The following is a 16,173-nucleotide window of genomic DNA, read 5'->3' as shown; positions in this document are numbered from 1 at the left end:
AATAACCACACTTTTAAATGAAGTTGCACACACACCAGGTCCCCTGGTTCTCAGGCCTGGCTTACAGTGCTGGACTTTAACAAATTGTGTCACATCTTTGAGTACCAGGAGATGCACCAAAGGCTTGGTGCTGTCTGGGGAGCTGTAGTAAAGGGCAACTCACAGCACCAGTCACAGCCATCTCCTACAATTTATGGCTAGTAAGAAAACTGCATAAGCTCATTAAAGATAAGTGCTGCAAAAAAACAGCATAATAAATTTATTTTATTTGGCAATAGTCTGCATTTATGATTTTTTTTTAATTTACATATTTATGTATACATATTTAAACTAGTTATAAGTCCTTAATTCCTGGCTGCCTTCAGAAGGATGGATGTCTTAAAACTGCAGGGGAATCTGCAAAAATGAATGGCATTTTGCTGACTTTAGGAAATAGTATTTTCTGATAAATGACCCAGTTGAACTCTCCAATTTAAACATTTTTCCATTTATGATATGGGGACTGTTAGATCATTTGGGTAATAAAATACAGATTGTTGTCTAGCTCTGTTATTTTACGGATATAGCAGTGAGAACGTATTTCATTTTATTCCCAAAGGCAGTAAAAGCAGCCATAAAGCAATCAGAAAGCAGGTAAAGAATGACTCTTATGACAGGGTAAATGAACGATAATTAGGCAACAAAACAGGAGGCATAAGTAGCTGGAAATCTCTGTTTGCCTGTGCCATCAAGCCCCTAGGTGTAAAGATTCTGCTGACAATACTGAAGAGTTTGGGTGAGCAATTATTAGCAATGACATAATGCCAAAACTGGTTTATTTTGCTCATTTAAACCAATTATTACATCCAGTAGGGACTCATCAAGGCAATAAATATTAAAGGAAAAGGGGCTATGCTAAAGCAAAAAGAGGTCTTTTTAGTTTAAGATCTCCGATCTACCTGTTTAATTCAAAACCTCCATAATAGGCAGGAAATGAGAACACACAACATTTCAAACAGTCATAAACAGACAAGAAGAAAACAAAGTCACTCCAGCAGATATTGACAGCTCAGTCAGGAAAAAAAGTTTTCAGCAAGAAAATTAGACCTTTTGCACAAGAGCTGACTTAGCAGGTGCTGTATAAAATATAAGGCACTGCAGAAGCATAACACCTTCTTCTGATACCTGCATGAAATGCATTAATAGTGAATTCATACTCATCTGCACTAAACATATCCATAGCACTTCTCACCTCTACTTATACTCACATCATCTAATATAGAAGGCATTCTAGGGAAAATAAGCTTTTGAAGAAGAAATCTGCACTGTAACTCAAGTTATAATGAAGATATTATTCGTGTTGATGTCTTCAAGAACACAGAACATGATGCCTTATAATTGCATCCAAATCCTCCTCCTCCTCTATTTTTTTTCTTTGTAGTAATAGGTAATGATTCCTCCTACACAATTTGTATGGGTTTATTTTGCCTCTGAATCTGTATCAAACAAACCAAATTAGAAATTCTTGCATCATTACCATCAAAGCACTGGGCAAATAGCCCCAACAAATGTTTCACTGGGGATAGTGCTGACCTCTCTCTGCTCTGTCATCCAATCAATCACTTAAGTACAGTTAGAGAAAGGAAAATTCTGGCAAAATTGTCATTGTTGCATTACAGTGACTCTTTCCCTATGCAATGTGTATTAAATGGTTTCGTACTGGTATCTCTTGTGGGTCTGTTTAGTGATAATTTTATTTACTCTAATGATCATGCTAAGACCTACAAAAATACAAACTTCACTTCCTTAATGTGACCTCTTTATGTTCTAGGTTAGGAATTAGATGTCATTTCAGCACATCTCAGCATCAGCCAAGATTACAGAGTTACAGAATTGCGTGGCTTCAGCATCCCAGGTGGAGAAAAAGGCTTGATTTGCATCTCAATTTCCTTCTGCTGTAAAGGAATTGTGCCAACATTTTCCTTTTAGGTCCTTTGATGTCACTTAATTGTTTCAGCTGAATTTTCTGAGATCCCCTCAAATATTTCAGCAGACACACATGTGAATTCATTGCTGTCACGCAGAAGCTACTCAGTCTCCTGAAACAGGAACTCTGTACAGGCGCTTCTTACTCTTCTTGCAGATCCACAAAAACAAGAAGGATGAGAGCTGTGCTCCAGTTGTGCTCCTACTTATGTGCTCTCCTCTCATTTCTGGGAAGTGCCATTGAAGAATAAGTGTGACAAGTACATGAATGAACACACATTTTGTCAGAGGTTAACATTTTCTCTCAACACTAGTGGCACAAGAACTGGAACCTGAGCAGATGAAATGTCTCAGTTATGAGTTAAGGACAAAGGTTCAAAGAGAGTTTGTCATTTAGGAGAGTGGTGAATGACGGAGGGATAATGACACGTCTTCTAACATTCATTTGTCAAAAAAGATGGGACCACTGAATTATAGAGTACCTGATAGAGTGATGTTCAGAGGACCAAAACCTGAAACAAGAGGTGAGAGACGAGAAAGAAGATACTACCAGGTAGGATTCAAAATGTCATGAAGTCTTAAAGAAAGGACAGAATAAACTTGTAGGAGAATACAGATATTAGCAATAGAAGATTTGATAAAAGTGCCAATAGGAATAAAATGTTTTTTTAGAAGAGGAGTAGAAAGGGCAGGGTAGAATAAATGCATACTCATCAATTCTTTTCTAACACCAGTATGGAAATTTTAGCTAAACTTCTGTATGTGTATTGCTAGGTCATGGCCTGAACCAATGACTGAGCACCAGATGAGATGATGTGGCTAACACAGAGAGCTCAGGCACAAGTAATACACCTGAGCAACCAGAAGCAGTGGACCCAGGGTCCACACTTCCTCACCCTCATTGAAGAGTTTGTAGTATCTCCCTTCAGAGATCATGCTTCTTCTTGAGATGTCACCAGTGTATGGAAAGGGTGAGCCACATACTTCTATATCACTTTCTAAACTAAGTCTTAATGAATACCTTTAAAAGTGTGCTCCTACCAGATTAGAAGGCAGTACCATCATCTTCCATTTTTCCACAACTTCCCTTCTAACTTTATTTTTTAAAGAAATTGATTTTTTTCATCTCCCTGGCCTTAAAAATTTTCACTGTTCCTACAGTGAAAACATAAGATGAGGCTGCAGGAATTCGGTGTGCCTAGCATATGGTGTTTAATCATCTTAGCTCTTTGACACTGTAAACTTAATTATATCACCATATAATCTGGTCTAGTGTCACTGTGTATTATATCTTCTGCTTTCAATAAAAGAGTTGTCTAAGTCAACACTGCATGACTGGTCTTCATGAATTTATGCTGAGTAGCCCAAAACGAGCTACAGTTGCACCTCTCTCCACACCTAATTATCCATGGTGCTGTACTAAAACAGCTTTAGGCTGCTGATGCCTCCACTACCTCCTGGGACCAGAGTCTTCAATGCTTTCCCTATATCTGTGGTTCAGTTGTCTATAAGTAATAACACTGCTTTAATTCCTCCAATTTTACTAACTGAATAGATCTTATTTCTTCTATTACTCAAGAGCATTACTTCACCAGAGATAAGGTGAGTTCACAAGAAATTTCCTGCAGAAATACACTTTTGGGAAGACTTGTTTGATGGGTAATGTTTGCCACAAAGCAAACTACCCAGTTAACTTGTACGCATCCAGAACATAACACGAAACTGCAGCAGCTTCTCAGAAAATAACATCTAGAGCACAGGCTCTGAATAGGATACACTAGAAATGAGTGAGAACAGAATTTAGTAACAGAACAACTGCTCAGAAATTTCTCTCAGCAGCAACGTAATCACCTATGTAAAAGTTGCTTTTCACAGTGTACCCATATTTATTACATTAATGCCATTAAAAGTTGGATCTATTTGACTTCTCTATGGAAAATCCGGAGCAACCTGCTGGACTGATGTGACATTCAAAGGTAGCTTGCAATGAGAAGCATTCTATTATGTGCCAGATATAAAAAAAATCACTATATTTCCAATTCTATAAATACAGTATCAATCAATACGGTATCAACCTCACAGCCTATTTAATCACTGTTGAACATTACAAGTTAAACAAAAATATCAATCCATTGCTTTCAATTAAAATCAGTACAGATGTTCCTGAATAAAGTGCATTTTAACTCTTTGGAATTGTAAGAGAAGGCCAGTTGCCAGATTGTTTTGTTTTTTTTTTTTTGCTTTGCTTACACTCTATGGCGTACTAAAGGAACATCAGACAGTGAAAACAAAACACGCACTGGATGTGTTTAATTTGCACATAATATTTTCATAGTGTTATGCTAGATGAATTTTGCATTAAAAGAGAGTTGGAGAACTCATGTGCTCACACAGTAAGGCATAGAGAATTACTTTTGACTACCCCACCACTTTCCAAAATAAAGTAATTCCCAAACTGAGTTTTTAATCTGCTGTCCATCCCTTCTTTTCTTGAAGTTTTAATGTGTCACAAGAAACTGTAATAGATAATCACTGACTCTGAGCTCATTCTGTTCCCAGCCAATAATAAATCATTACCAATAATAAGAAGTAAAACGTATTTAGAAACACACAGATTATGGTATTGATCCTCCTCTCACATTGGATCAAAACACCTTTCTTTCCTACCCAGATAAATCTTTCCATCTGCAATGTTCTTAAATCTGTTCCTACATGTTCACCAAAAGGACAAAAACGGGAAAAAAGCCCAACCTGTTACTGCTATGATATACCCAACAGCTGGCAATAGTTGTCCAAAAATCTGCATTCACCATGACTGCTTTACACAGAAAATGAGTAAATAGGAAAGTCACCTCAATACAACAGCAAGGCTGTAGTCACCCTGCAATACCAGGTGTCCAAAAGCAATTGAAAATTTCAATTCCTTCCCATTTATTTCCACAATTCTTTCCACTGCAAGCGGCTTTAATATTGTGACTGGAACCAAAGGAAAACATCTGCATTACTCTAACAAACAGCTTATAATAAAAATACATGTTCACATATTACTATATTAAAAACAGAAAAACCAATACAGAAAGCATGAATAAAAATTCAAAAATAAATAATAAAAATGTACATCTGTACATTACTATAGTAGTAGAAGTATGTTGCCCTTTAAATGAGGCCTGACAATAGGTAGCAATAAAGTTTTGAACATAATTAAAATGCAGTATTAGAGGTAAAACAAGCAGTAAGTAATTACTAGGCCTAGCTAGTATTTACCAATGAATTCTAGTACAAGACTGTTGAGATATTGACTACAAGAGGAAACTCCATGTTTAAGCTATCAGCAATATCAAATAAATGCTGTCAGAAATTATACCAAACTTAAAAAGGCCTTTTAAATCAGAGAGGTACTGAACAATCATTACTGCTTACCATATACATAACGATAAGGAAAATCATACACAATAGTAGGTAGTATAACAGAGCTTGCCAACAAAGCAGTGCTTGTGTTCTTTGTAATAAAATTAGAACAGTATTTAAATTTGAGTCTATTAGATTTTTGTCTTATTGATATTGTAGTAGGGATTGTCACTTCATTGAAGAGGTGCAAGAAGAAATACAACTTTCCAATTGAACAACAAGTGAAATTTAATGTAAATACATTCAGACTAACGAAGGACTAAATTTAAAAGAATGAAATTCTACTTTTGCATAAAAAGTGATGGACCTAACACACATTGGAAAAAGAGTCAAGTGTCCTGAGCTCACTATTTTAACGGCTGCCAAAACGCCACACATCTTGCTATCAATTTTTAGGAAAGGAATAGGAAATGAAACAAAAGGCATCACTGTGTTTCTCGCCATGGTGTACTCATATCTCAAACAGCATATATAGGTTAGGTCATCCACACTCAAAGACACGTCGTAGAAGAGAGTGAAGGGGAAATCAGAACGAGTTTGATCAGAGGAATGGTGTGCCTTTCATGGAAGGAAAGCTACATGCAGTAATTTTGGAAAACAAGTGGCTGAAAGGAAATATGATAGAGGTCTATAAAATGATGAGTAGTACGGAGATAGTGAATAGGCAATGATTTTTCATTATTTGCCATTATTCAAGACATAAGTGGTATAAAATGAAATTATGAGCAAGCAGTTCAAAACAACTGAGAAGAAGGACTTTTTCTTCACAACTCATAATTAAATCATACAGCTCATTACCCCAGCATGATGCTTCTGCCAAGAGTATAAATTTTTACAAAAGGAATTAGATAAATTCCTGGAGGGACTGTCCATCTTTAAAGCTTAAGCAGCAACTACTCCGTGTATTACTGGAGATGAGAGGATGTAATGGAAAAGGCCCAATCTGCAGATACATCTACAGACACATCACAAACTGCCATCTGCTGCAGCCCGCACCATGACAGGATGCAGTGCTGCACAAAGGCTACCCCACTGATGCAGATCTTACATTCTCTTTGAGAAATCCCATAACTGCACGGCAGACCCTCTAGTCTCTTATCTTACAAAAAGCTGGATAGGCAAAGTAGGCAAGCTCTACAGTGATATGATCAATCTCTGGGAATCCAGAACTGAGATTGTCCCGGGCGCACAGAATATTTGATTTTCACTCAGAGTTGCCACTTTTCCAAAGGCTACAACATTACCAACCTGGTAGGACAGGGAAGCTCCTTCAGCAGATTTAGGATGACTTCACATTTGCAAGCACTTCGAGATTTCTTCTATCATTTTAAAAAAACATTACTTCTTTTCTAGCATCTTTGTCTTAGATACCTTAAATATCACTCAAATTTTGTGTAGTCTGAATAATGCACCATGTAAAAGCAGAAAAGGGATTGCAAAGGCAAGGAAAAGAACTACTGTGTCACTTAACGAGCATGCATAAAAACTACATTTTTACCAATTTTTCAGTTTGTACATCAAAACTGAAAATTCCTTCATCTGTAGAAATAAGATGATACTTGGAAAAAAAAAAAAAAGCAAAAAAAAAAGCTCAGTTTCAACTTACTATGATGGCATCCTCTGTTAAGCCAAAATATACTGCTTAATCTTAACCACTCTAAATTTCATGGCAATAGGTCCCCCAGAAACATTATCCCAACTTACAGTGGAACTGCATCTGTTCCAATCAGGAGTGCAGGAGAAAACTGTCTCTGCACCAATACGACAAAACTCAAACAGTACAAGACCACAAAGCAATTTGCTACAGCTACAAAACAGAAACCCAGATGGCAGAGCCATCTCAAAGTGAACACTGCGCAGAATGAAACTGATAAATCTGTAACCAACAATATTTCACTCTGTTTCAGCCTCTACTGCCACTGCTATGCTGATAATCCCCTCCCTAAACATCAGCTGCAGGAATACTGTGCATCTAATGAGGCACTGTTAAATCACAGGTACATCTATCAGGGAAAGCTGACTGGGCTGACAATTTTTGCCATTTGAATGAATGAAAAATGGAAAGGAATTGTGATAGGGGAAACAAAAAAAAAATAAAGTACTGTTTCTTTAAGATGTTCTGGGTCCCTGTAGCACCCTTCTTAAGAGGATTTTATCCTAATGACCCATTTATTGATAAAAGATCTTGGGAGCTCTTGAAAATGCAGATTAATTCTGGGAATTGTCTGCCTCTGATTTCCTGTTCTATTTTCACTTCCTTTCTCCCCACATTTCTAGTCAACTACTTTGGTGTTTCTGTCAATGACAAAAAGATTAAAGTAAGCTAGAGTGCCTATTTTCCAAACTCGCTTTGATACAAGATGATAATAAGTACTCCCAGAAAGAGAAATCTACCAGATTGATTAATTAATGTAATCATTCATTAAGTGACTGACTGATCTAACAAAGGAAAGATTTATACTGCCCTCATGTAGTGATATTCCCCGCAGTTTGCCTGCTGTCGGAAATACTCAGCAAAGTTAGCAAAGCACACACACAATATAGTCAACATGCACCCAAAAATAAGGCTGAGATTAAAAGAAAACAAACAGAAAAAAGCCAACCCAAACAATACATTTACTGATTCCCAATAGACTCTTCAGTTCTTCTGCATCCTAGATTCCAGAACACCATCCGATAGCTTTTTTGCTTCTTACATTGGCTCAACATTAGTGAAATATTAAACTCAGATGTGGTAACTGCCCTGATGAGGGTACTGGGAAAAAAAAACAAAAAACAAAAACCAACAACCAAAAACAACAATGCACAGAATTAGGCATTTTTAATTAGGCATTTTAAAATAATTTCCTGTGTGCTTTTATGATTAAACAACACACCACAAAATAAATATTTAAAACTTATCTTAAAAAATAGCTACCCTGATAAGCATAATTTGGAAATCTTTAATGAATTCACCTCAATTAGCCTTTAATTAAATAGCTCATTAAAAACTGATTTGATTATTGCTCCTGAAGAAATCCTTGTTCAACTGTTATGGTAGAAAAGGAAGTCAATGAAGGTAAGATCAAGCACGTTTTGGAACAGTCTGAAAGTCATATTGTGACAGGGGAAAAATCCCTCAACTTCTTACAACATCCAACACAAGATCAACTAAACTCATAGCTGATAAGACCCAGGAAATCAGGGGTTGTTTTTTTTTTTTACTCATAATTCTATTGAGAAAGAAAACAGAACTTGTCATCTGTCCTCAACAATTCAGCCCATTTCAACACTGTTTAAAGCAGCCTGGGCTAGTTTACACTTTCAGAAGAACTACAGCTACATTTAAGATCTCTGCAGTGGAAACGAGAACACCTTATAAGTTCCCATGCACACAAATACAGACCAACAAAGACATTTCACACAGCAAACACATTCAGGGCTGCTTAGAAAATAGTACATAAAACTACATGTTAGCTATGCACAAGATAAGAGCCATCATGGCTTAAGGATATGGGAAGGGAAAGTTTAATGTAGAGGTGCATTGCTTTTTATTAAACCAGTTCATGGGACTGGTGAAAAAGATTCCTAATTGCCTACACGCTACTTCAGTTGATCTAACAAAATATTTGTTTCCTCTATAAACTACACCTCAATTGTAGCTGCTTTATGCTGTTTTGAGTCAAGTTAACATGACAACTTCACTTAGCTTGAAGTGAGACAGAATTAAGAACCAGAGTGGGGAGTACAAAAGAGTAGGGACAGGCTGGCAGCAGGAAAAATGAAAACTATAAGTAGATCTTCATATGCTACTTCAATAAGTAGCATTTTTTTTCCTCTTCTGTTGGGAAGGAAACTAAGGCAGAAGAAAGACTGTCATACTGGTATGGCCTTGTGTCACTGTTTTACTGTATTACCTGAACAGGTCACTAAACAGCAGGATTTAACACTGTCTAAATCTAAGCCACATTCTGTCACTCACATATGTTGCAAAGAATACAGAGCCAACAAATTCATTCTCCAATCACAGAAAAATAGCTTAGGAGCAGTTTTTGCCTGTAGACTCCTGTCTGCTGGCTTTAGGCAGGGTCTTTACTTCCCCTCCAGCTGTTATGCTTCTCCAGAAAGGTCAGGAAGAGACTACCCTCAGTAAAAGAGCTGACAGCAATTCAGATGCTTCAAGTACAAGAAAAAGTAGCATTATTAGCATATAAATCTAATACAATGCAAGAGTAAACACTAATAATATTGTTGCAAATATTAATAATTTAAATCCAATAGAACAAGCTTCTCAAGAATGCATACATATGTTAAGAACATTGCTAATTTAGTTGAGTCTAAAAATACATTTTTAAAATATTTCGTTTCATTCCATCAATGATTAATACATATGGATAGAAACTTGACAACTTATTCATATGGAAATAAGCAGTGACATTCCAGGTCCTCTAAGCAATCAATAACTTTTAACCAAGATCTGCATTTTCCTCTCTGTATATCAGAACTCACAAGGGCTCTCACAGGCTCTCTGAGACAAAGGAAAAAAAAACGTATTATAGTAACTATCAAAGACTGCTAAGCACAAACATATCACCTCTGACTCAGATAATCCATGGATCCTAGCAGGCTCATAAAAAAGGCTGAGCAAGTCCCAATGCATTACTCTTACACTACTCCCCACAACCAGCCATATAGCTGCAGAAAGATATACTAGTGTAATACAGTTCATGCGATGTCTGAAATACAAGCAAATGCTAAGTATTGTATTTGTGATAACTGAAAGCATGTGCTATGTCAAGAGTGATGGTGAGCGCTGTGGGACAGATGAACCCATGCCATGGGCCTTTTGCAAAGCACAGGAACCATTCTCACAGCTCTGGCTCTGTCCCCCACCAGAACCATCTCCATTGTATGTTGCAGTGTGAAAGACATTCACACAAACAGCCCTTGCCACTTCATTCCACAAGCAGCGAGCTGTGACATCCTCAGGAAGTGAATTCCTTCTCTTCTCATCAAGGGCCAAGTCTGGTATAACTGACAGATCACACTGTCCGCAAAGCTCACCTTCCCTGTCTTCCTTTCCCTGTTCCCAGGGAATATCCAAGAGCACACAGAAGGCAGCACCATTTCACAGCAACATAGCCTCTACTCTGCAATAATCTTGCAACATGCTCTCTTTCCCTCCCCCTGCCCCACTGGGGAGGGTCATTATTTTATATTACTTTGTGTATCACTGATATTTTCCTCTCTTAAAAGACCTTCAGGAAGATGTGTCATCAATTTACACTGTAAATAGGAATGGAAGTGGATTATTAACATTAGAAAATTACCTGCTGCCTGGATGGGCTTGACACAATAAAACCCGAAGTTCAGACATTCACAGTACTTGATCATGAGATTGAGCTCAGTCATTCAGACACAGCCACTAATTTCTTTACTTTCCGATCACTTCACAAATCATATTACCATAAATTACTGAAATCTCATCAACAATGAGACGTTTTATGAAAAGAAATACAAAGCATAGGTCACAGCCAGGCTGATTCTAATGAATATTCCTCTTTCTGTTAACAAATCTTAGATTAAAACATGCCCTTCACTGAGCGCATTTCAGAGAGTGGTGACTGTTACAAGGCTGAATGCCACAACAAGCATCTCCAAAATGGTGTACCTGCTTAATTAGTGATCTTGATTCTGATTTCATTGTACTTGCCATTCTGAAAAACTGAAGTCAGCTGTGCTGATGGCAAATTCATGCTGAGAGTCTTTTTAACCCTCCACCCTGTACTCAAAAAAATAGAAACCTGAGCAGACTGGGGAAAAAATAAACATCACTGCATGGAAATGGCTTTCAGGGGAAAAATGAGAGGCAAAGGAATATTCTTGAATCCTCTGTGCCATAGGATGATACACTGCAGCCTTATTTTGCAACCTTAACAGTGAATGAGCAAGATGACAATCAAAATATCTGATAAAGCAGGGAAAGGCACAGATCAATAACCAGACACTACGAGAGAATCTATATTAACCTTAGGAAGTGAGACAAAACCTCTATCTGAAGCTCTCCAAATTCAAATCTAAGGGGGAAAATAGGCAAAAAACACAGTAAGTTTCCACTACACTTAAATTTACCATATTTGTCCTTTCAATACTTCTTTGAAATACTAAATTACTCAGTAAAACACACCTACTTCTCTGTTTACACAGTGCAACCGTTTTGATTCCACCACTACTCCCCTAAATACCTTTTCTATCAGAGTTTTGTCCACAAGGACATTGGATACTTTAGCCTTGTATTCAAACATTCTATATCCTGAATAGCAGCTTCTGCGATGAAGGTGCTTTCACAGTTACATTCCGCTCCTATCCCTTTTGTGCACAAGGCCACACCAGGAACAGAGACTGGTACAGGGCCTGCAGCAGGGGAGGTTGTAGCTGTAAAGCTGGAGAGAAGAGGCAGAAAAAAAAACAACTGAAAAATGGTTTCTGGCCCAGGTGGGATTTGGGAGGTTACCATAGCACAGTGAGGGGCAGAGGCTTGGGGTAGAATTGCTGCTCCTTTAGGAATTTTTTTTTTCTGGTTCGTCTTTTTGCAGAATACTCTAAAAAGCCTCCACTGAATCTATTTGCTTTGTGTAACTAAGTTGTTAGGGATCCAGATTAATAAAGAGCTTACACCTATTCAGCAGCACAGTTAGTGCAGGTCTTGGGCACTGCCTTCATTAGAAGCCAGTTCTGCTTAGCATGGAAAGTGAAGGGGTAGATAGCCTAAACAGGTGCTGTGCTCATCATTAACAACAAGTAGTGAGCTTTAGGAGGAGACCATGTAACTGGCCTCAGAACTCACTAAGGGTTTCCATTTCTCCTGTGCTGATAATATACTGCACATACAGCTCAAGAATTGACCTAAGTGACATACAATATAACTTGACGGATAGAAGAGAACATACAGGAAGCATTTTCCATGGTTATAAGTCTCCATTATAGGAGAAATCGTGTACTCTGCCTATTATCAACACTTCTCTCCATTCAAAAGGAAAAAAGGCATAGCCTTCCATTTATGCATGGAAAGGGCATGATTCAAGAAGCTTAGGTTTCATTATTATCCCAAAACTACTTTAAAAGTAACCTGAGAAATTTTGTGTGTGTTTCTATGTAGGTGATGTAGTTCCCAAAATGCAGATGAAAATGAAATGAATTCCACTGAACAGCTGTGAGGTATTGCTGTACTGACTCATGCCATTCTTCTACACACATCAGAACCAAACCACACCACGCCTGAAGGTGATGCTTGGGAGCGATCTCCTTTCCCACATCATTCTCATCTCCTATCTCATCATCTTAGCCCTGAATCTTCATAAAACTAAATAAGAGATCTCATTTAAATTTAGAACTGTAAGGGCTTCATTTTTAATTTTTACTTTTCCATGTTTTTGTTTTTCATTTTCACATGATTGAGAAGAAACAAGTTAGCAACCAAAGATTCTGCTTTGTGAAGAATTAAATGGCACCCACGATACTTTTTTGTCATATCTGAAGTATTAACTTGTCTCCTGGGTGCAATAGTGACATTTTCTTGGCACAAAGGGAAGTACCTTGTGCTTGAGCTCAGTGTCTGGTTATGCATTTTTCAGAGCTGTGCAACTAAGTCCGTACTGGGTTTTTTTATGAAGCTTGTATGCACGAGACAGTTGCCATTTTTGAGGAAAGAAAAAAATAATAACACAAATCAATACAGCATGGAACAATATAGTGTGAAAATCGCACATTCTCTCCTTACTAAGACTTTATATCTCTCCTCTTTTCTGCTCCTTTTGAAACTGCTCCTACTTGCACCATAATATCCTTCATGGCGCAAAAAATTACATTCCTTTTCCCCAAAGTTCTGTTTAGTAGTAAACATCTCCAATAGTTCTTCAGTTTTGAAGAAAACAGAGCCGAACTGACACATCTTGGTTAAAATATGTCACGATCAAAGATTAAGTCCTCATCATGAAATGGCAGTTCTTTGTAAGATGCTTAAGAGGATAAAACTTTTGTGCGACAGATGTCACAATAAAACAAAGTAAAACTGTAGGATCGAGGAAAATATAGCAGTCTTTTATTCTTCTCGTCAGAGATGATAAATAGGGGGAGGAAAGGGAAATAACTTATATGCATTTATCTTGACACATCAGTTTTGGTGCATACAACACTTTAAGCAGTCAAAATTGAAAAAAGAAATCTTATCAGGCCTGCATCAAATGGATTTGTCTACGTTTAGTTGAGTTATATTACAAATTACAGTTGCATATTAATACATCTCTTGAGATTTACTTGTGCATCTGTGAGCCTCAAGAAGTGAAATATTTTACTCTCATCATCATTCAACTCAAGGCATAATAACACTGCTTTTGCTGCACTTCACCATGCCCAACTTTTACTGTCTAACCACTGCGCTGATGTCATTTTTCATAATAACAAGACTATGAAATTAAAAGCAAGGCAAGAAAGCAGAAGAAACTAGGGAAGCATGGAAGGCAAAATTCATGCCACACCTAAAGGAAGCAATCCAAGTAAATGCACTTCATTTAAAAAAAAAAAGTAGGCAATTCCCAAAGTCTTACAGCCTGACTTCTTTGCCAAATGCTCAGGAAGTGCCATTAGACAAACCCAAGACAGGCAGCCTGCCCAGCTCCAGATATTCAGTTCTGCTATGTTGACATGCAAGCAAAACCTTCAAACACAAACTTAGCAAGTTCATTTCTAATGCACTAAAATGAAGTTACACAAATATTAGCTAAGTCCATACGTACCAGTTGTAATGCCCGTGTGCAAGCAATGAAAAATTACAATACTAATTTCCTTAAGTATATACTTTAAAACCTCTTTTAAACATACAGTAACAGTAATGAAAACATTTGATTTCAGTCTAATACATTGAAACTCTGGTGCCTGACATTTGAAAGACTGATTCCTTGCTCACCTGCCTCTCACTTTTCCAGAATTAAGCTCCTACACAATGGAAGTGTTGGCTTTCTCTCCCTTTTGCAGAAAGATATCAAGAGACAAAACATTTATTAAGCCTTTTCCTACACATCCCACATACAAGCTATGTTAAACATAATCCAGAAATTCCTCATCATCAAGCTCTTAAAAAGAAACTTCCTAGTCTGAATATCAGAAATAAATGTTTTTGCCATTACAGCCATGATCTGCATAGGAATGTGGAAGACGGTGGAAATAAGTTACTTTATTCACTTACACAAATCAACCACCGTAGAAGGAAAAAACTCATAGAACCTCCAGAAAAATAACACTTTAGTCTTCTTAAACAACTCACTCACTCAATACAAATAAGCATTTTCCAGCAGTTGAAGAGCCCCATTAGGCCCAGTTGTACTTTGAATGCCAAGAAATGCAGCTTTGGTCAACTTCCTACTTGCAGTGATTTACATGTATTTTGTTTCCTGATGCACATTGTTCCTGGCGCTCACAAGAAGTGAGGCAAGGCAGATACCCAATAGCTCCTCTCTTCAAATATTCATTGTGATTAACTGAAGGATTAGATTTCTGGTTCTGTAATGGATTCATTTTTAAAACCTTTGAATGTTCAGCCCCCATGCTTAGAGAGTGCTTGTACTTGCTAGGAAACAGATGTCAAAAGAGAACACTGACAACCCAAGGACTGGACTGGCTCTTTAAATATTAATGGAGAATTAACAGACACATTCCTCAGGCATGGCTGAACTGCATTTTTCATAGAATTCTATAGATTAGAAAACAAATATAACCAACACTATGTGCTCCTTTAATTTCAGCCTTGAGTAGAGCAGCCTTACTACTCCCAACGTTTACCCAGCTCCTACAAAGCTGGGCCCAGTGGTCAATTAAAAGACTTGCCATTATTTCCTTTATTCTGAGACTGCATCTCATAAATAGGGCTAGAAGTCTGAGGAATTATTCCACCAGGACAGTAATATTTTGCTGTCTCATGTAGGGGCCTTCAGTGCATTCTTACCCCAACTACATGTACAAGGAGTAACACAGATCACCCATTGGCCCACTGCTTGAGAACTGTTTGGAATGGCTTTTATCAGTACCAAAGCACAGCAGGGACCTCTTCCAGTATGTACGGCTGCAGAGCAAAGCGTTCTTAGATTTGCATCTCATTTGAAGAAACAGACAATTTCAACTAAGCAAAATTGTCTTCCATACAATTATTGAAAGTAATAAAACACTTACTACGCAGTGTCATGCTGTCAGAATCTTACCTTTCATATCACCTGTCTTCCAAACTAGACAAAAAGCTCCTTTCCTCTCTTCCAAGCAGGCTGCTTCACCTCCTCTCATGGCCCATGAAAAGCACACCCGTAGCTCCTAGAACATTTTAGAAAGAACAACAGTTTAGAGGAATTAGAGTTTATAATGATTTCTGACATTCTGCATAAGGTAAGAGATCTCCCCCAAACCTGTCACACAAATCAAGAGAGTTTCCCTGGAACCTGAGCTACTTAGATTTACCATCACAGGCAAAATCACAATTCTGATTAGAAATACAACTGCCAATGTGCAAAACTAGTTTTGTCATTAGTGTGAAAGCAACAACTTAAAGACCTACTCAAAATCTTTTTCAACTCAGCATAAACAAGCTTTGATAAACACCAGACAGATATCTGAAATAGCACTTGCTTTCTCGCTGCACAAGATTTTCAGACTTACTTCAGAGATGATCTCATTAACTTCATTATGGAAGGGAGATACGAATAATACAGAGCAATGGATAGGCAGGAAAAATATTTTTTTCAGTATAGAACACGCACAAACCTATTTATGATATAA

At 37.5% G+C, this 16,173-nt stretch overlaps 1 protein-coding gene across 4 annotated transcripts in view; it reads right to left on the bottom strand.

Annotated features, from left to right (window-relative positions):
* Nucleotides 1-15,711, bottom strand: part of CDH11 (cadherin 11) — a 228,116-nt gene extending 212,405 nt beyond the window's left edge. For all 4 annotated transcript variants that reach the window (XM_032447058.1, XM_032447059.1, XM_015874078.2 and 1 more), the window contains exon 1: nucleotides 15,606-15,711. The gene's annotated coding sequence lies outside the window, so the exon portion shown is untranslated. The remainder of the gene's footprint in view (nucleotides 1-15,605) is intronic.
* Between the last annotated feature and the right edge of the window lie 462 nt (nucleotides 15,712-16,173).

Source organism: Coturnix japonica, chromosome 11 (assembly GCF_001577835.2).
Source record: "Coturnix japonica isolate 7356 chromosome 11, Coturnix japonica 2.1, whole genome shotgun sequence".
Taxonomy (NCBI): domain Eukaryota; kingdom Metazoa; phylum Chordata; class Aves; order Galliformes; family Phasianidae; genus Coturnix; species Coturnix japonica.
Note: the sequence above shows the minus strand (reverse complement) of the source record. Positions and strands in the feature narration are given on the sequence as shown.